Source organism: Schistocerca nitens, chromosome 7, assembly GCF_023898315.1.
Source record: "Schistocerca nitens isolate TAMUIC-IGC-003100 chromosome 7, iqSchNite1.1, whole genome shotgun sequence".
Lineage (NCBI taxonomy): Eukaryota > Metazoa > Arthropoda > Insecta > Orthoptera > Acrididae > Schistocerca > Schistocerca nitens.
In genome coordinates, this window is record NC_064620.1 from 519,997,666 (window position 1) to 520,012,946 (window position 15,281).

At 41.5% G+C, this 15,281-nt stretch overlaps 1 protein-coding gene across 1 annotated transcript in view; it reads left to right on the forward strand.

Annotated features, from left to right (window-relative positions):
- The first annotated feature begins 5,631 nt into the window (after window positions 1-5,631).
- The window catches only part of LOC126195720 (uncharacterized), a 59,458-nt gene continuing 49,808 nt past the window's right edge, over window positions 5,632-15,281 (forward strand). Inside the window, exon 1 of the mRNA XM_049934349.1 lies at window positions 5,632-5,673. The gene's annotated coding sequence lies outside the window, so the exon portion shown is untranslated. The remainder of the gene's footprint in view (window positions 5,674-15,281) is intronic.

The window sequence follows — 15,281 nt, forward strand, 5'->3', positions numbered from 1 at the left end:
TATTTCTCGTTTCAAATCATCAATGGTGGCTGCGAGAGGTGGCTGAAACACCATATACTTAACATACCCCCATAAGAAAAAATCGCAGGGGGTAAGATCAGGGCTTCTTGGAGGCCAGTGATGAAGTGCTCTGTCACGGGCTGCCTGGCGGCCGATCCATCGCCTCGGGTAGTTGACGTTCAGGTTTGATAACTAACCTTTTTCGTAGGACTCTCCATACAGTTGATTGTGGAATTTGCAGATCTCTGCTAGCTCTGCAAGTCGATTTTCCTGGGCTGCGAACAAATGCTTGCTGGATGCGTGCTACATTTTCATCACTCGTTCTCGGCCGTCCAGAACTTTTCCCTTTGCACAAACACCCATTCTCTGTAAACTGTTTATACCAACGTTTAATACACCACCTATCAGGAGGTTTAACACCATACTTCGTTCGAAATGCACGCTGAACAACTGTCGTCGATTCACTTCTGCCGTACTCAATAACACAAAAAGCTTTCTGTTGAGCGGTCGCCATCTTAGCATCAACTGACGCTGACGCCTAGTCAACAGCGCCTCAAGCGAACAAATGTACAACTAAATGAAACTTTATAGCTCCCTTAATTCGCCGACAGATAGTGCTTAGCTCTGCCTTTTGTCGTTGCAGAGTTTTAAATTCCTAAAGTTGTGGTATTCTTTTTGAATCACCCTGTATAACAGATGAAAAGATGTATGGAAAGACTACTGGGATATAAACTAAGACATCGGTGGCAGAATGTAACGCTGCACATTACTATTGTTTCTCTGGCCTTCGACGACTTGTTTGATGAAACTTTCCACGTGCTAGTGTGTCCTGCGAAAGTCAGTTTATCTCTCTAGAAGCTGGTTACTGTAGTCAATCCTTGTAATTTTTATCTCACCCCCCCACTCTCTTCCCCCTCCAACAGTTCCATCCAGGTCAACCATCCATAGTCATGTTGTGTCACAAATTTATTTTCTCCCCGATTAGATTTATTATCTCTTCGTTAATTATCTGATCTGCCGATCTAATCATAAAGTTTGTCAGTAGTGCTACACCCGAGAAGTGCATGTTCTTCCTTGGCTATGCTTTTTTTTATCCTCTACATTTTTCTTCCATACTACGCAACTCTCCAGACAAATACGTTCATAACGTACTTCGAAACGCATAAATTTATATTCAGTGTTTACAAACTACTCTTGCCATAATAATTAAACTAAATGAAAATACTGTGACTGATAATTCACAAATTGGAGGTATTCTTAGCAATCACTTCTCAAACATAACAGCAAACATAGGATTTAATGGTTCAGTGAAGAAGCAAGTGGGTGTAATAAAATGACATTTTACAGAACTTTGACCAACTACAAGTAGCACCAGCATCCTTCATCTAAATTAATGGAAGTATAAAAAATATCAAAAAACAAAAGCTCATACGGTTTTGATGGAATTTCAAACAAAATTTTAAAAATCGGTTCTAAATGAAGTGATGACCTTAGTGATATAATTTATGTGTTGCATCACAGCCATAGCAAATTTTCCCGGACATTAAAATATGTAATTATTAAATCTCTTCGTAAGAAAGGTGACAAGAAATTTCATTATTGGCATCTTTTTCGAAAACATTCGAAAGTATGCTCAAGACTAGTCTTACAATGAAGTTTATTAGCATATCAAAAAACGGTTCCTAGAAGGGTTGCTCGACTGAGAATAGTATTTTTACATTCAGTCACCTAATATTACAATACCCTTTGTGATATTTCTAAGTTGTTTTATGGTGCAGATCATGTTACTTTCGGAGAAGAACCCAAGTTTTATGAAATCGATGGTTTTCTGCACAGCTGGTTTGATTCATACTTAACAAACAGAATGCAAAAAGTTCTGCTGAACTATTCAAACAATGTTGGAGGGGCAGAAAATTTTAATTATTGGTGAGTCACACAGGATTCACTTTTGCGTCCACTCCTAATTCCTCATGCATATAAATGACTTCTGCTTAACATTCAACAAGTACAACTGTTACTCTGACAGACGGTACTAGGTTATAATAAACTGCGTAAGCTCAAAACCAACAGAAGTGATTTTATGATATTTACAAGGAAATACCAAATGGTTCTCAGAAAATGGACTCTCCCTAAAATTAGAAAATCACACTTCATTCCGTTCTGTACAGTCAATAGCAGGAGTCAGTAAATGAGGTAGAATATCCCTCATTTTTGTTTATGGCGACTGATGAAAACTTCAGCTAGAAGAAGCATATGACTGACTTCTCAAAAAATATTTAAGTTAATCTATTTTTGCTTTTCGTGTAATTGCTAATCTTGGAAATGAAGGAATTAACCTCATGATGCACTATAAGACTTAACATCGGAGGTCATCAGTCCCCTAGAACTTAGAACTACTTAAACCTAAGTAACCTAAGGGCATCACACAAATCCACGCCCGAGGCAGGATTCGATCCTGCGACCGTAGCGGTCGCGCGGTTCCAGACTGCAGCGCCTAGAACCGCTCGGCCACTCCGGCCGGCTATACTTTGCATATTTCCAATCAATAATATCTTATGTAATAATTTTCTGGTGTAGCTCATCACTTAGAAAGGAAGAACTGCTTGCATAAAAGCACCCATAGATGTCATATAGGTACTTCTTCAAGGAGCTAGATACTTTATATGTGATGTCGCACTACTAACATTCGCTAATGAATTTCGTCATAAATACACTACTGGCCACTAGAATTGCTACACCACGCAGATGACGTGCTACAGGCGCGAAATTTAACCGACAGGAAGAAGATGCTGTGATATGCAAATGATTAGTTTTCAGAGCATTTACACAAGGCTGGCGAAGGTGGCGACACCTACAACGTGCTGACATGAGAAAAGTTTCCGACCGATTTCTCATACACAAACAGCAGTTGACCAGCGTTGCCTGGTAAAATGCTGTTGTGATGCCTCGTGTAAGGAGGAGAAATGCGTACCTTCGCATTTCCGACTTTGATAAAGGTCGGATTGTAGCCTATCGCGATTGCGGTTTATCGTATCGCGACATTGCTGCTCGCGTTCGTCGAGATCCAATGACTGTTAGCACAATATGGAATCGGTGGGTTCACGAGGGTAATACGCAACGCCGTGCTGGATCTGAACGGCCTCGTATCACTAGCAGTCGAGATGACAGGCATCTTATCCGCATGGCTGTAACGGATCGTGCAGCCACGTCTCGATCCCTGAGTCAACCGATGGGGACGTTTGCAAGACAGCAACCATCTGCACGAATTCGACGACGTTTTCAGCAGCTCGGAGACCATGGCTGGGGCTACCCTTGACGCTGCATCACATACAGGAGCGCCGATGATGGTGTATTCAACGACGAACCTGGGTGCACGAATGGCAAAACGTAATTTTTTCGGATGAATCCAGGTTCTGTTTACAGCATCATGATGGTCGCATCCTTGTTTGGGGACATCGCGGAGAACGCACATTGGAAGCATGTTTTCGTCATCACCATACTGGCGTATCACCTTTCTTGATGGGTGCCATTGGTTACACGTCTCGGACACCTCTTGTTCGCATTGACGGCACTCTGAACAGTGGACGTTACATTTCAGATGTGTTACGACCCGTAGCTCTACCCTTCATTCGATCCCTGCGAAACCCTACATTTCAACAGGGCAATGCACGACCGCATGTTGCAGGTCCTGTAGGGGCCTTTCTGGATACAGAAAATGTTCGACTGCTGCCCTGGCCAGGACATTCTCCAGATCGCTCACCAACTGAAAACGTCTAGTCAATGGTGGCCGAGCAACTGGCTTGTCACAATACGCAAGTCACTACTCTTGATGAACTGTGGTATCGTGTTGAAGCTGCATGGGCAGCTGTACCTGTACACGCCATCCAAGCTCTGTTTGACTCAATGCCCAGGCGTATGAAGGCCGTTATGACGACCAGAGTCGGTTGTTCTGGGTACTGATTTCTCGCGTTAAAATGTAATCGCATCTCTGTTCTAGTATAATGTATCTGCCCAATGAATACCTGTTTATCATATGCATTTCTTCTTGGTGTAGCAATTTTAATGGTCAGTAGTGTAATTCACCTCAACATGAGAAGAAACAGTAAGGGAAAATTGACTTTCATTTTCCACTATTAAAGCTGTCAGTGGTCCATAAATGTGTTTAATAAGCAGCAACAAAACACTTTGACTATTTGCCCAAAGGCTTGAACCACCTGACAGGTTTGTTGTTGTTGTGGTCATCAGTCCTGAGACTGGTTTTATGCAGCTCTGCATGCTACTCTATCCTGTGCAAGCTTCTTCATCTACCTGACAGGTAGCAAAGCAAATTTTAAATCTCACCTCAAATCATTTCTCTTGGACAACACCTTCTATTCCACGAACGATTTTGTGTATAAAAATTGGTAGCCTGCAAAACAAAACTAAAACACCGTGTTTTCAAATGTGCTTGAATGCGTACGACTAAAAAAAGTGATTCGCTCTATAATGATAACGTAAATATGGATACGTACCCTCCAAACTTTTTTCCGCATCATTTCGATAAAAGAATCGTTTATATGAACTATGGAATATGTGACTAACCAACTACCAATATGCTACTTTCGACCACCGTAAGTTATTTTGCTGCCCAAATAGTAAAAACCATCTACTAATTCTAACGTCTTATTATCTGATATACTTCGCTCAGCATCATCTTACTCAATTCGATCACAGTGTGGTACAAGGGGAAAACTACAGAGTGGACACAGAGCTGAAGACGAATATTGGGACGTACGAAAAGCGGCGCCACGCAATGTTGAAACTGGTATAGGAACGGCAGTAGTGATGGATGAACCATTAAAAGATTTCTGCTTGTACTGGAAATAGATGTTTTTAGCCAAAATATAGATGACTCTATAACTGTACCAAATGTACATGAAGTAAGAACGGCCCACTTAGGTGATAGTATTTGAGGATATTTGGTTAAAGATGGGGCAGTACAAACTGAATTTGTAAATCGTGTATAGAATGTCTGTGATGAAAGGTAGTTACCACAACCTGTCGACGTCTTAGCTTAGTGTCAAATGGCTATAAGAGAAACTGAAGCTTCCGAAAGAGAGGAACGGGGTTTCTTTTCTCACTAAAAGGAATCAGAGAGCGGGAAACGTGACTGCAGGACACGAGTAGCTGTCCGTATTCATAAACAATGATACCACCAGTAACGGAAGATAAACATGAATTACAGTAACATTGCGTGTTACGAGACAGAACCCAGAATAAACGAAATTACCGATGAAAAGTTAAGGTGGAAATAACCGTCAATCAGCTACTTACTTTCTAAATTCATGTTGTCTGCCAGTGAGTATTAGACAAGGAGTCGAACTGGAAAGAGGTGGTCAGAGGTTGGAAACTGCTCACTAATAACAGTCGCTCAGTATTTGAGAGTCTTTTTATCGGACTCTCCGCTTGTCAGTCATCAGCACAGCACAATACTTAGCAAGTTCTTCACTTGGACGTGTGGAGTCGTCACAAATCTGTTGTCCGACAACGCGGAATTATTTACACCGGCACTTAGGGTGCTTGGAACATTGGAGGCACACTGAGGCTAACTTTCTTTAGGCGGCGTTGCCGTCGACACCTCATTCAGTCGTACGTCAACCGACACTGAAGTCTTCGATTCAGAGTAGTTGAAAGGTACGGTGATTTTTATGGACTTTCTACGGCAGTTGTTTCCTTACATACGTCTAAAACTTTTATTAAAAAACGAAATTCTCGAATATCCATTTTGAACTGAAATTACAAATTATTCCAACAATTTACAATTTATTTCTATTTTCTCTATGCCTTTCGAAGGGTGGAACCACCACAATCAGGTTATTTACATCAAAGAAGTATGTATGAATTGCATGTACGACTTTTGAATAACCTGTGGCAATGAATGGTAGCACACAGTACCAAACTAAATCCTGTTTAGGTATAACGTTCACTGTGGAAGCTTACAAATACTGATGTGAAAATAGCAGTCTGTTTTTTTGTCTTCTGCCATCATATGTGCCTCAGATCACTCTATGTCATAAATATAATAAATACGTGCGTCATTAATTGACCATAATCCATCTGATGGGCGATATTCAGCCCTCTGAAATGGTTAGTGGAAAGAAAATACAATGTGACGAGGTACAGTAACTCGTAACTTCAATGTTAAAAAAATATGTCGGCTCAACCACTTGATTATAGTGTAAAACACTAAGATTGACGCGTTTCGGAAGTCAAGCTTCCATCATCAGAATACAGGGCTACGCTAGCAATCACTTTATTTATAAAAATATACAATACAGTCTCCCACAAACTTTACATATTCACAACATCCTTTACCTTTAATCCAAATATATACAGATTCATTAACATTAATCTTACGTCTACTTCTAGTATACAAGGATAGTGAGGAAGGAGAGGTATATACAGATTTTCCAAAGTCTTTATTAGCAATTTCTCCAATGTGGTAGGTGCGGAAGGCAATGACATCACGATCGACGAAACTCTCCAGACCACCCACTGCAGGAACACCGGATCCACCTCTGACAATGGCTACTGTAAGCCATCCATTGCCATGCGTAAATGTATCGTTGACGTCAATACTGAAATTGAGTCTACAACCACGAAACATACAGGGGCCTTCGAGAAGTTCACTGGCAGATATATTCTTCAACTTGTTACTCTTCTTGTGAGCAGCAGAGGTTGTCATTTCAATGTTCTCGATGGTTTTGTAGACTGTTTGACGAGAACGTCGACGGTATCTTCTGTAAGGCAATAAAACTGATAATAAAATTAAAACATCGTTGAGATGCACCTTAGAAGACACGGCTGCAACAAGGGAAGTAACCACGATGTTTTAATTTTATTATCAATTTTATTGTGCCTGGTGCATGTTCCATTTTAGCGAGTTTTAACAGGTTCTTTTACTTTTTATTATTCTGATGATGGAAGCTTGACTTCCGAAACGCGTCAATATTAGTGTTTTACACTATAAACAAGTGGTTGGGCCGATATATTTTTTAACGTTGACATTCACAACCACGACCTCTCATCCACTATGGATAAAATCAAAACTCGTAACTTAGACTGATATTCGTATAAATCAAAGTTAAATCTAGTCTAAATTGTTTGCAGTTAAAATATCAAGCTTTCGCTTGCTGAAAATGACATTTTCTGCTCCGTTATATACTCTAGACAAAATCACTGAACACTTTTTTGATTGTGACAGGTTGCAGCCATACTAAGGCCAACGTAACAGTTTATGTGTTAGGCGGTATATGGATAATAAAGCGTCGACGTAGTGTATGGTCAAAGATTTGTTGTAGTCTAGTCACTTTGCGTATCACATGGTGCCTAAGACTTACGGAATCTGAAGACGGCTACGATTGACAACATCTTCAATGGCTGTATCTCTGATAAAAAATTATCTGTGTAATACACGTCAGTCTCTATTCTTCAGAAAAAAATTTTTTTATTTATTTTTTTAAGGAAAGAGTGTGTGTGTGTGTGTGTGAGAGAGAGAGAGAGAAAATAGATTTTTCGTTTTCTGTTTGACTCTCTGTGAAATATTAATTCATTCCACAATATGTTTCAGGAAGGAACAATGTAGGACGCTGACGTCCATGCAGTTTAGCGCCCTAAAACCACCTGCATTACTAAACGCTAAGACCGACACGACGTCCAGTTGCAGGTTATCTATCCTATTGCTCACAGGGACAACAAGCAGTTGATTTTCAGTATCTCATATATTTATTGACCGAAATTAAATGTGTTCGTCATCTACACGTTGAGAGGTACATTCTTACGTCAAAGTTTTAACACTATAAGAAAAGAGTGTTAGGAGCTGAGTATGTATCGTGAGACAGCGTTATTCATCATGTGCATATACCAAGTCTGAGTTCATCTAGTATTTGAGAATGAGAGGACTTAGCGACTCCCAATGACCTTTCCCCCTAATTTGAAATCTTTTCCATATCTTTCTCACAAACAACTTCGACAAAATAGTGGAAAGAAGAACAAATATCGTTTACTACATTTCCAGTGTTCATAAGGTAAATCTTCAGCATCAGTCTTGGCGATTTAATTTAGTACTTATTTATTTCTAATCCTTTTTGTATAAACATATAAATAGACGTCATGGAAATACCGGCAGTGAGTATGAATTGCATGTATTGCCTCAGATAGATGAGAAGCACAAAATAAATATCAGCGAACACTAAGGTGAGAATATGTAGCACAGAATATGTAACACAGAAACAGGGCCCATGACTAAATGAGAAAAGAAAAATAAATATTAATTTTTGAAGGAGAGTAATGAGGAAGATATGGGGATTGATTTTAGATAAAGGAGAATGGAGGAGAAGGAAGTACGAAGACGTCTACCTCCTGATGTAAGAACCAACAATCGTACAGAAGCTGAAGAGGTAAACAATCCAGGTGGCGGGAAACGTAGCCCGTATGCACTTGAAGAATGTGAAGAATGCACTTGAGTTGGAACCAGACAACACACGCCCCGCAAGGCGACCAAGACAGCGCCGGATGGACGAGCTGGCGAAGAACCAGACAGCCTTGGGGACTGAAGGCACCTGGAGGAACCGAGAACAATACAGAGAGGTATAGACGCAGTCTGTAGAACTAACGGGTGGTTTGCATGGTCTGTGATCGTTAGATATGTATGTACGTATGTATTCAACATACACCACTGAATGTACCTGGAAAAATGTATCATTGTACGACACATAGTTCAGAAAATATAGCGTGATAAACATAAAGATGGATGAAATGCTGTGTCTTCAGCCATGCAGGTTTTACATGCTTAACGTTAAATACTTAATATATTAACTCATTTTTCAAAGTAATCAGAAGTTTGAAGGTTTTTTTTTATACATATGGACTCGTTTTGTTAACGCAAGGGGGATTCGTGGGCTTACCGATCATTATCATAATCGAAACGAGTGTATGGAAAGATAACAGTTCGAAGAAGATACATCACATAAAAATATCCTTATCCTCTACAGGTTTGACGCTGTAGATGATGATATCGAATGATTGATTGGTCAGTCGAAACCTGTTTAGCTATATACAATGTAGGTGAGCGTTCGACTGAAATAAAATTTATCGTTAAAAGCAACGTGTCCATATCTGCTAATAACATTGCATATATGAACAACGTCAACAAGTTTACTGAAACCCTGGACTCAGCGAGGCTGAGTACTGGGGTTAAGGTCCTCTGTTCTATCTTCTAGCTTTATGTTTTCCATGGTTTTCAGAAAATCAAAATCAAATGGCTGCTGTATACTTTGAAAAGGCCATAGCAGTCTTCCTGCCTCATTCTTGTTCAATATGAACTTCAACTTCGTCTGTAAGTGCTTAATCTTCGACAAGAACTTTAAACCTTAATCTTACTTGCTCCATTTCTTCTATCTTTCAAGCAGACTTACTGTTACCAGAACTTCAAGACAGTCCATTAGTGGATGTGTGCAGCCAGCCAGAAGTGGAGTAGCCACTTTTCATTTTTAAATTTATCAGGCCCTCAGCTTATACGATTCTACCCTCCATCTTATACGAATCTACCCTCCATCTTTTCCTGTCTTTCACATTACTATATCCAACAATCTCTGCAAGTATTTTGCGTGTTTTACCCTTTCTTTATCCCCGCTACTTCTTCCCTACACTTTCTTCTTTTAATAATTCTTCATAGCTACTGAAGCAGATAGCCTTTAACATGTCGACTCTGTTAGTATTTCTCCATCACGAAATTGATCCAGCCCCTACCCTCTCGCCCCCTCCTTTTTTTAACATTCTTCTGCGTTTCAGATGCTTCCAGTTCATTCTTTTTCCAATTCACGATTGTCCTCGTTTCACTTACAGTGACGTACTCCAGACGTACATTTCTGGAAACCTTTTCGTCGTCTACATATCAATATAGGAGAGAAGTAGAAATTTTTAATGAAGGACACCTTCTTCACTTGCGCGAATCTACTTCTGTTCACCTCCTTTTTTCGCCCAACCTGTACCATCTTACAGCGTGGACTGAGAAAAAAGTTCATTTCTTTCATTTATGTAACGTTATCCAGTTAAGTAAAATAGTTATTGTGCTGTCTACTTGTATTTCAAGGTCGTATTAGCTTTGTTTATTGTTAAGCTGTACGAGGTGTGGCTAGAAAAAAACCGGACTAGTACTGGTGAAACAATAAAACGAATGCAATAAGGCTGAAAGTCGCGTGGCCTGTCACGTGACTCTCGCTCCGCCTACTGCTCGAGTTTCATCTGCCTCCTGCACTCAGTCTGCCCGTGGCGTCTGTTTTAAGTAGTTGACGTTTTGTCTGTGCGTCGGAAAATGTTGAGTGTACAGAAAGAACAGCGTGTTAACATCAAATTTTGTTTCAAACTAGGAAAATCTGCAAGTAAAACGTTTGTAATGTTACAACAAGTGTACGGCGATGATTGTTTATCGCGAACACAAGTGTTTGAGTGGTTTAAACGATTTAAAGATGGCCGCGAAGACACCAGTGATGACACTCGCACTGGCAGACCATTGTCAGCAAAAACTGATGCAAACATTGAAAAAATCGGTAAACTGATGCAAACATTGAAAAAATTGGTAAACTTGTTCGACAAGATCGCCGTTTAACAATCAGAGCAGTGTCTGAGTTAACAGGAGTTGACAAGGAAAATGTTAGGCAGATTCTTCATGAAAGTTTCAACATGAACAAAGTGTGTTCAAAAATGGTTCCAAAGTGTCTCACAATTGAACAGAAGGAGCGCCGAAGAATGATTTGTTCTGACATCCTGGAAAACATTGAAAGTGATCCCACCTTCTTACAAAATGTTATTACTTGCGATGAATCGTGGTTTTTTACTTACGATCCCGAAACTAAACGCCAATCGATGCATTGGAAAACTCCTGGTTCTCCACGACAAAAAAAGCACGAATGTCAAAATCGAAATTCAAGGCAATGATGATTGTTTTTTTTTTTTTTGACATCAAATGGATTGTGCACATTGATTGGGTACCAGAGGGACAAATAGTGAATCAGCATTACTACATTAGCGTCCTGGCTACCCTACGTGAGCGAGTACGGAGAAAACGGAACGATTTGTGGAGAAAAAAGTCATGGATCCTTCACCAAGACAATGCACCAGCTCACAGTGCGTTGTCAGTGAAGACTTTTTGGCAAAACACAACATTCCCATCTTAGATCATCCACCCTACTCACCTGATTTGGTCCCCTGTGACTTTTTTCTTTTCCCTAAAGTCAAGTCAGCTTTGAAAGGAACTAGATTTGAAACTGTTGAAGCAGTAAAAGAAAAAGCGACGGAAGTAATGTATGGACTTACCGAAAACGATCTGCAGCATTGCTATGAACAGTGGAAAATTCGTATGGAGCGGTGTAGAGACCGAGGAGGAGAGTACATTGAAGGAGATAACATGAAATTGTAAATAATTGTAAATAAATGTTTTTTCCAGCATAAGTCCGGTTTTTTTCTAGCCGCACCTCGTATATTGTGATAAGTATACTGACTGTCCAGCTGTAAGGGCTATGTCATGTGTGAAGGCTACAGCCCATATCTCTTCCCACTGCTGGCTATATAAAAGATTGCCTGTAAAAAGATGGCACGGAATTCCCAGCTGTGTGACTTGGAAGTACCTACTACACTACCCCCTGTCCCTTTCCATCCCCCACTGCAGATAGTGTGTGGTGTGGCTGGGTAGACAGAGCAAAATTATGTTTTTTTCTTCTGCAAACTCTAATGTATTCACGCTGCTGCAATGAGAGCTATGTCCATCCAAAATAAGCACGACTGTTCCCTCAGGCTTCCTCGGTGCAAAATGGTTCCTTAGCTACAGAAGAAAAATATCAGTTGTTACATACGCCGACTTTTGTGACATGAAAATCGTGGAACCCGGCGGCATACCATCCATGTACCCGGCCTTTTCATTTTTTCCCTTCAAAACACAAGCTGGGGGTAAAAACATGCCTTCTCCATTGCAGCAAGCGATTACAGATATGGTTTCGCCCTTTTCACCGGATGTTATCGCTGGAACACTCTTAGACCCCTTTGCTGCCAACACGTAACCTGGTCTGTTCTTCAGCTGAAGTCCGGACTCATCTACGTTGAATATATTTCCCGGCTTATCAAGGAGGTTATGTTCTACCAAGATGTTCTGCAGCATGAAAAATAGTATGGAACGTTTTTCGTACTTAAACCCCTTGACCGTGCTTGTGAAACTCCTTCCGACTTGCGGACTGAGAGTTCCGGATTTCTTTTTAAGAAAAACTGTAGCCAGTCCATTCCAGCAATTTCCTCTTCTCGGTTAAATTTGTGATGTTGGTTATATTTCTCAGCTAGTTTATATGCCGTGGTACGTACTTCTGTCCTTGTCGGTGCAAATCCGAACTTTTGTAATTTTATGATATGTTTTACCAACTTTTTCTCACGTTCTTGTGTTAGTACAGGCGGCCCACCCAAAGGTTTTTTCATAAAGCACCCGTTTGCTAATCGTCTCTTCAGCGTTGACCATGGAACTTGAAACTCCTTTGAGGCTTTATTCAGACTCATTCCATTTTGCACCGCTTTTACGGAATTATTAAGTTGCTCCTCTGTCCAATCAGCACGGCTGGATCATTTTTGTCTTTTGTAAAATGTAGACATCTTTGCCTGGAACAATGGCGGTAGTTAGAACATTTACTTTTTTAATCACTGACAAACCAAACTGCACTCTCAATATATATATATATATATATATATATATATATATATATATATATATATATATATACTGCTGGAAATGGAAAAAAGAACACATTGACACCGGTGTGTCAGACCCACCATACTTGCTCCGGACACTGCAAGAGGGCTGTACAAGCAATGATCACACGCACGGCACAGCGGACACACCAGGAACCGCGGTGTTGGCCGTCGAATGGCGCTAGCTGCGCAGCATTTGTGCACCGCCGCCGTCAGTGTCAGCCAGTTTGCCGTGGCATACGGAGCTCCATCGCAGGCTTTAACACTGGTAGCATGCCGCGACAGCGTGGACGTGAACCGTATGTGCAGTTGACGGACTTTGAGCGAGGGCGTATAGTGGGCATGCGGGAGGCCGAGTGGACGTACCGCCGAATTGCTCAACACGTGGGGCGTGAGGTCTCCACAGTACATCGATGTTGTCGCCAGTGGTCGGCGGAAGGTGCACGTGCCCGTCGACCTGGGACCGGACCGCAGCGACGCACGGATGCACGCCAAGACCGTAGGATCCTACGCAGTGCCGTAGGGGACCGCACCGCCACTTCCCAGCAAATTAGGGACACTGTTGCTCCTGGGGTATCGGCGAGGACCATTCGCAACCGTCTCCATGAAGCTGGGCTACGGTCCCGCACACCGTTAGGCCGTCTTCCGCTCACGCCCCAACATCGTGCAGCCCGCCTCCAGTGGTGTCGCGACAGGCGTGAATGGAGGGACAAATGGAGACGTGTCGTCTTCAGCGATGAGAGTCGCTTCTGCCTTGGTGCCAATGATGGTCGTATGCGTGTTTGGCGCCGTGCAGGTGAGCGCCACAATCAGGACTGCATACGACAGAGGCACACAGGGCCAACACCCGGCATCATGGTGTGGGGAGCGATCTCCTGCACTGGCCGTACACCACTGGTGATCGTCGAGGGGACACTGAATAGTGCACGGTACATCCAAACCGTCATCGAACCCATCGTTCTACCACTCCTAGACTGGCAAGGGAACTTGCTGTTCCAACAGGACAATGCACGTCCGCATGTATCCCGTGCCACCCAACGTGCTCTAGAAGATGTAAGTCAACTACCCTGGCCAGCAAGATCTCCGGATCTGTCCCCCATTGAGCATGTTTGGACTGGATGAAGCGTCGTCTCACGCGGTCTGCACGTCCAGCACGAACGCTGGTCCAACTGAGGCGCCAGGTGGAAATGGCATGGCAAGCCGTTCCACAGGACTACATCCAGCATCTCTACGATCGTCTCCATGGGAGAATAGCAGCCTGCATTGCTGCGAAAGGTGGATATACACTGTACTAGTGCCGACATTGTGCATGCTCTGTTGCCTGTGTCTATGTGCCTGTGGTTCTGTCAGTGTGATCATGTAATGTATCTGACCCCAGCAATTTCCAGGAGTATATATATATATATATATATATATATATATATATATATATATATATATATATATATATATGTAAACTAATTTTTAAATTAACGATTCTATTGAGACGTCGGATAAAGCGGAATATAACTCTCGCATGGGATAGGAAACGCTAATATTTCATGACTTGTCAAAAACCTTGGTTGGGATGTACCTAAATAAAAGCTTTACACTTTACACATAAGAAAAGTCCTTCACCGTATCACCTCTGCCCGACTTCAAAACACTAGACGCAACGATTTCTAGGTTATGTAGTACATAAGCAGTATAAGAAAGCAGAATATATCAAAAAATTCCCCGCGGACTACGCTACCTGAAGTAACATCTACAAATGCATGCAGCATATAAAAATTATTTCGCATCGAAAACAGTTTTGTACAAAGTATTTACGGTTTTTAAAACGGAGCTGGTTTTCAACACGTGCACACTGCACAGATGATCAGAGACTGTTGGCATGCAGACATACAGAGGCAGCTGTTTAATCAGTAAAGAATTAAAGCAATTCACCATTTCACCCGATTCACCATATCACCCTGACTTACCCTAAGCGATAACTTTTGCCTTTCATAAATTTGTTGGTGTTGTCAGCGTGAAAAAGTTTTGTAATGATTCCAAATTACGTTTAATCTTTGTTGCAAGTCACTAACTGCTCTCATACTCAAATACTGGATGACTTGAGTACGGCTACTAACCCGTCGTGGGCTACACTGCTTTTTCACCCCTCCCCCGCTCCGCCCCTCCCCACCCTCACCTTTGATAGGTAGGTGGTTATTAAAGCTACAGCGACGATTTCCAGTCAGTCAAGTTTGCTCGAAATCGGTCCAGTGGTTTAGGAGACTAGGAACGTACATACATACATATGAGTATATATGTACATCCGTTTTCGTAATATGCGTGGGTACCACTATGCCGCGACATCATTAATGCCTGTTCGGTACCTTTTGTTTGCCATAGGATGAAACGTAACATAAAATTGTAACCAAAATTAATTAATATCGATGCTAACCTTGACCGCTTGATAATCTCTCATTATCCTAATTCTGATGTGGCGATATGAGTTCATCATCTCAGGAGAGAGCTTATATCTTAAAAAA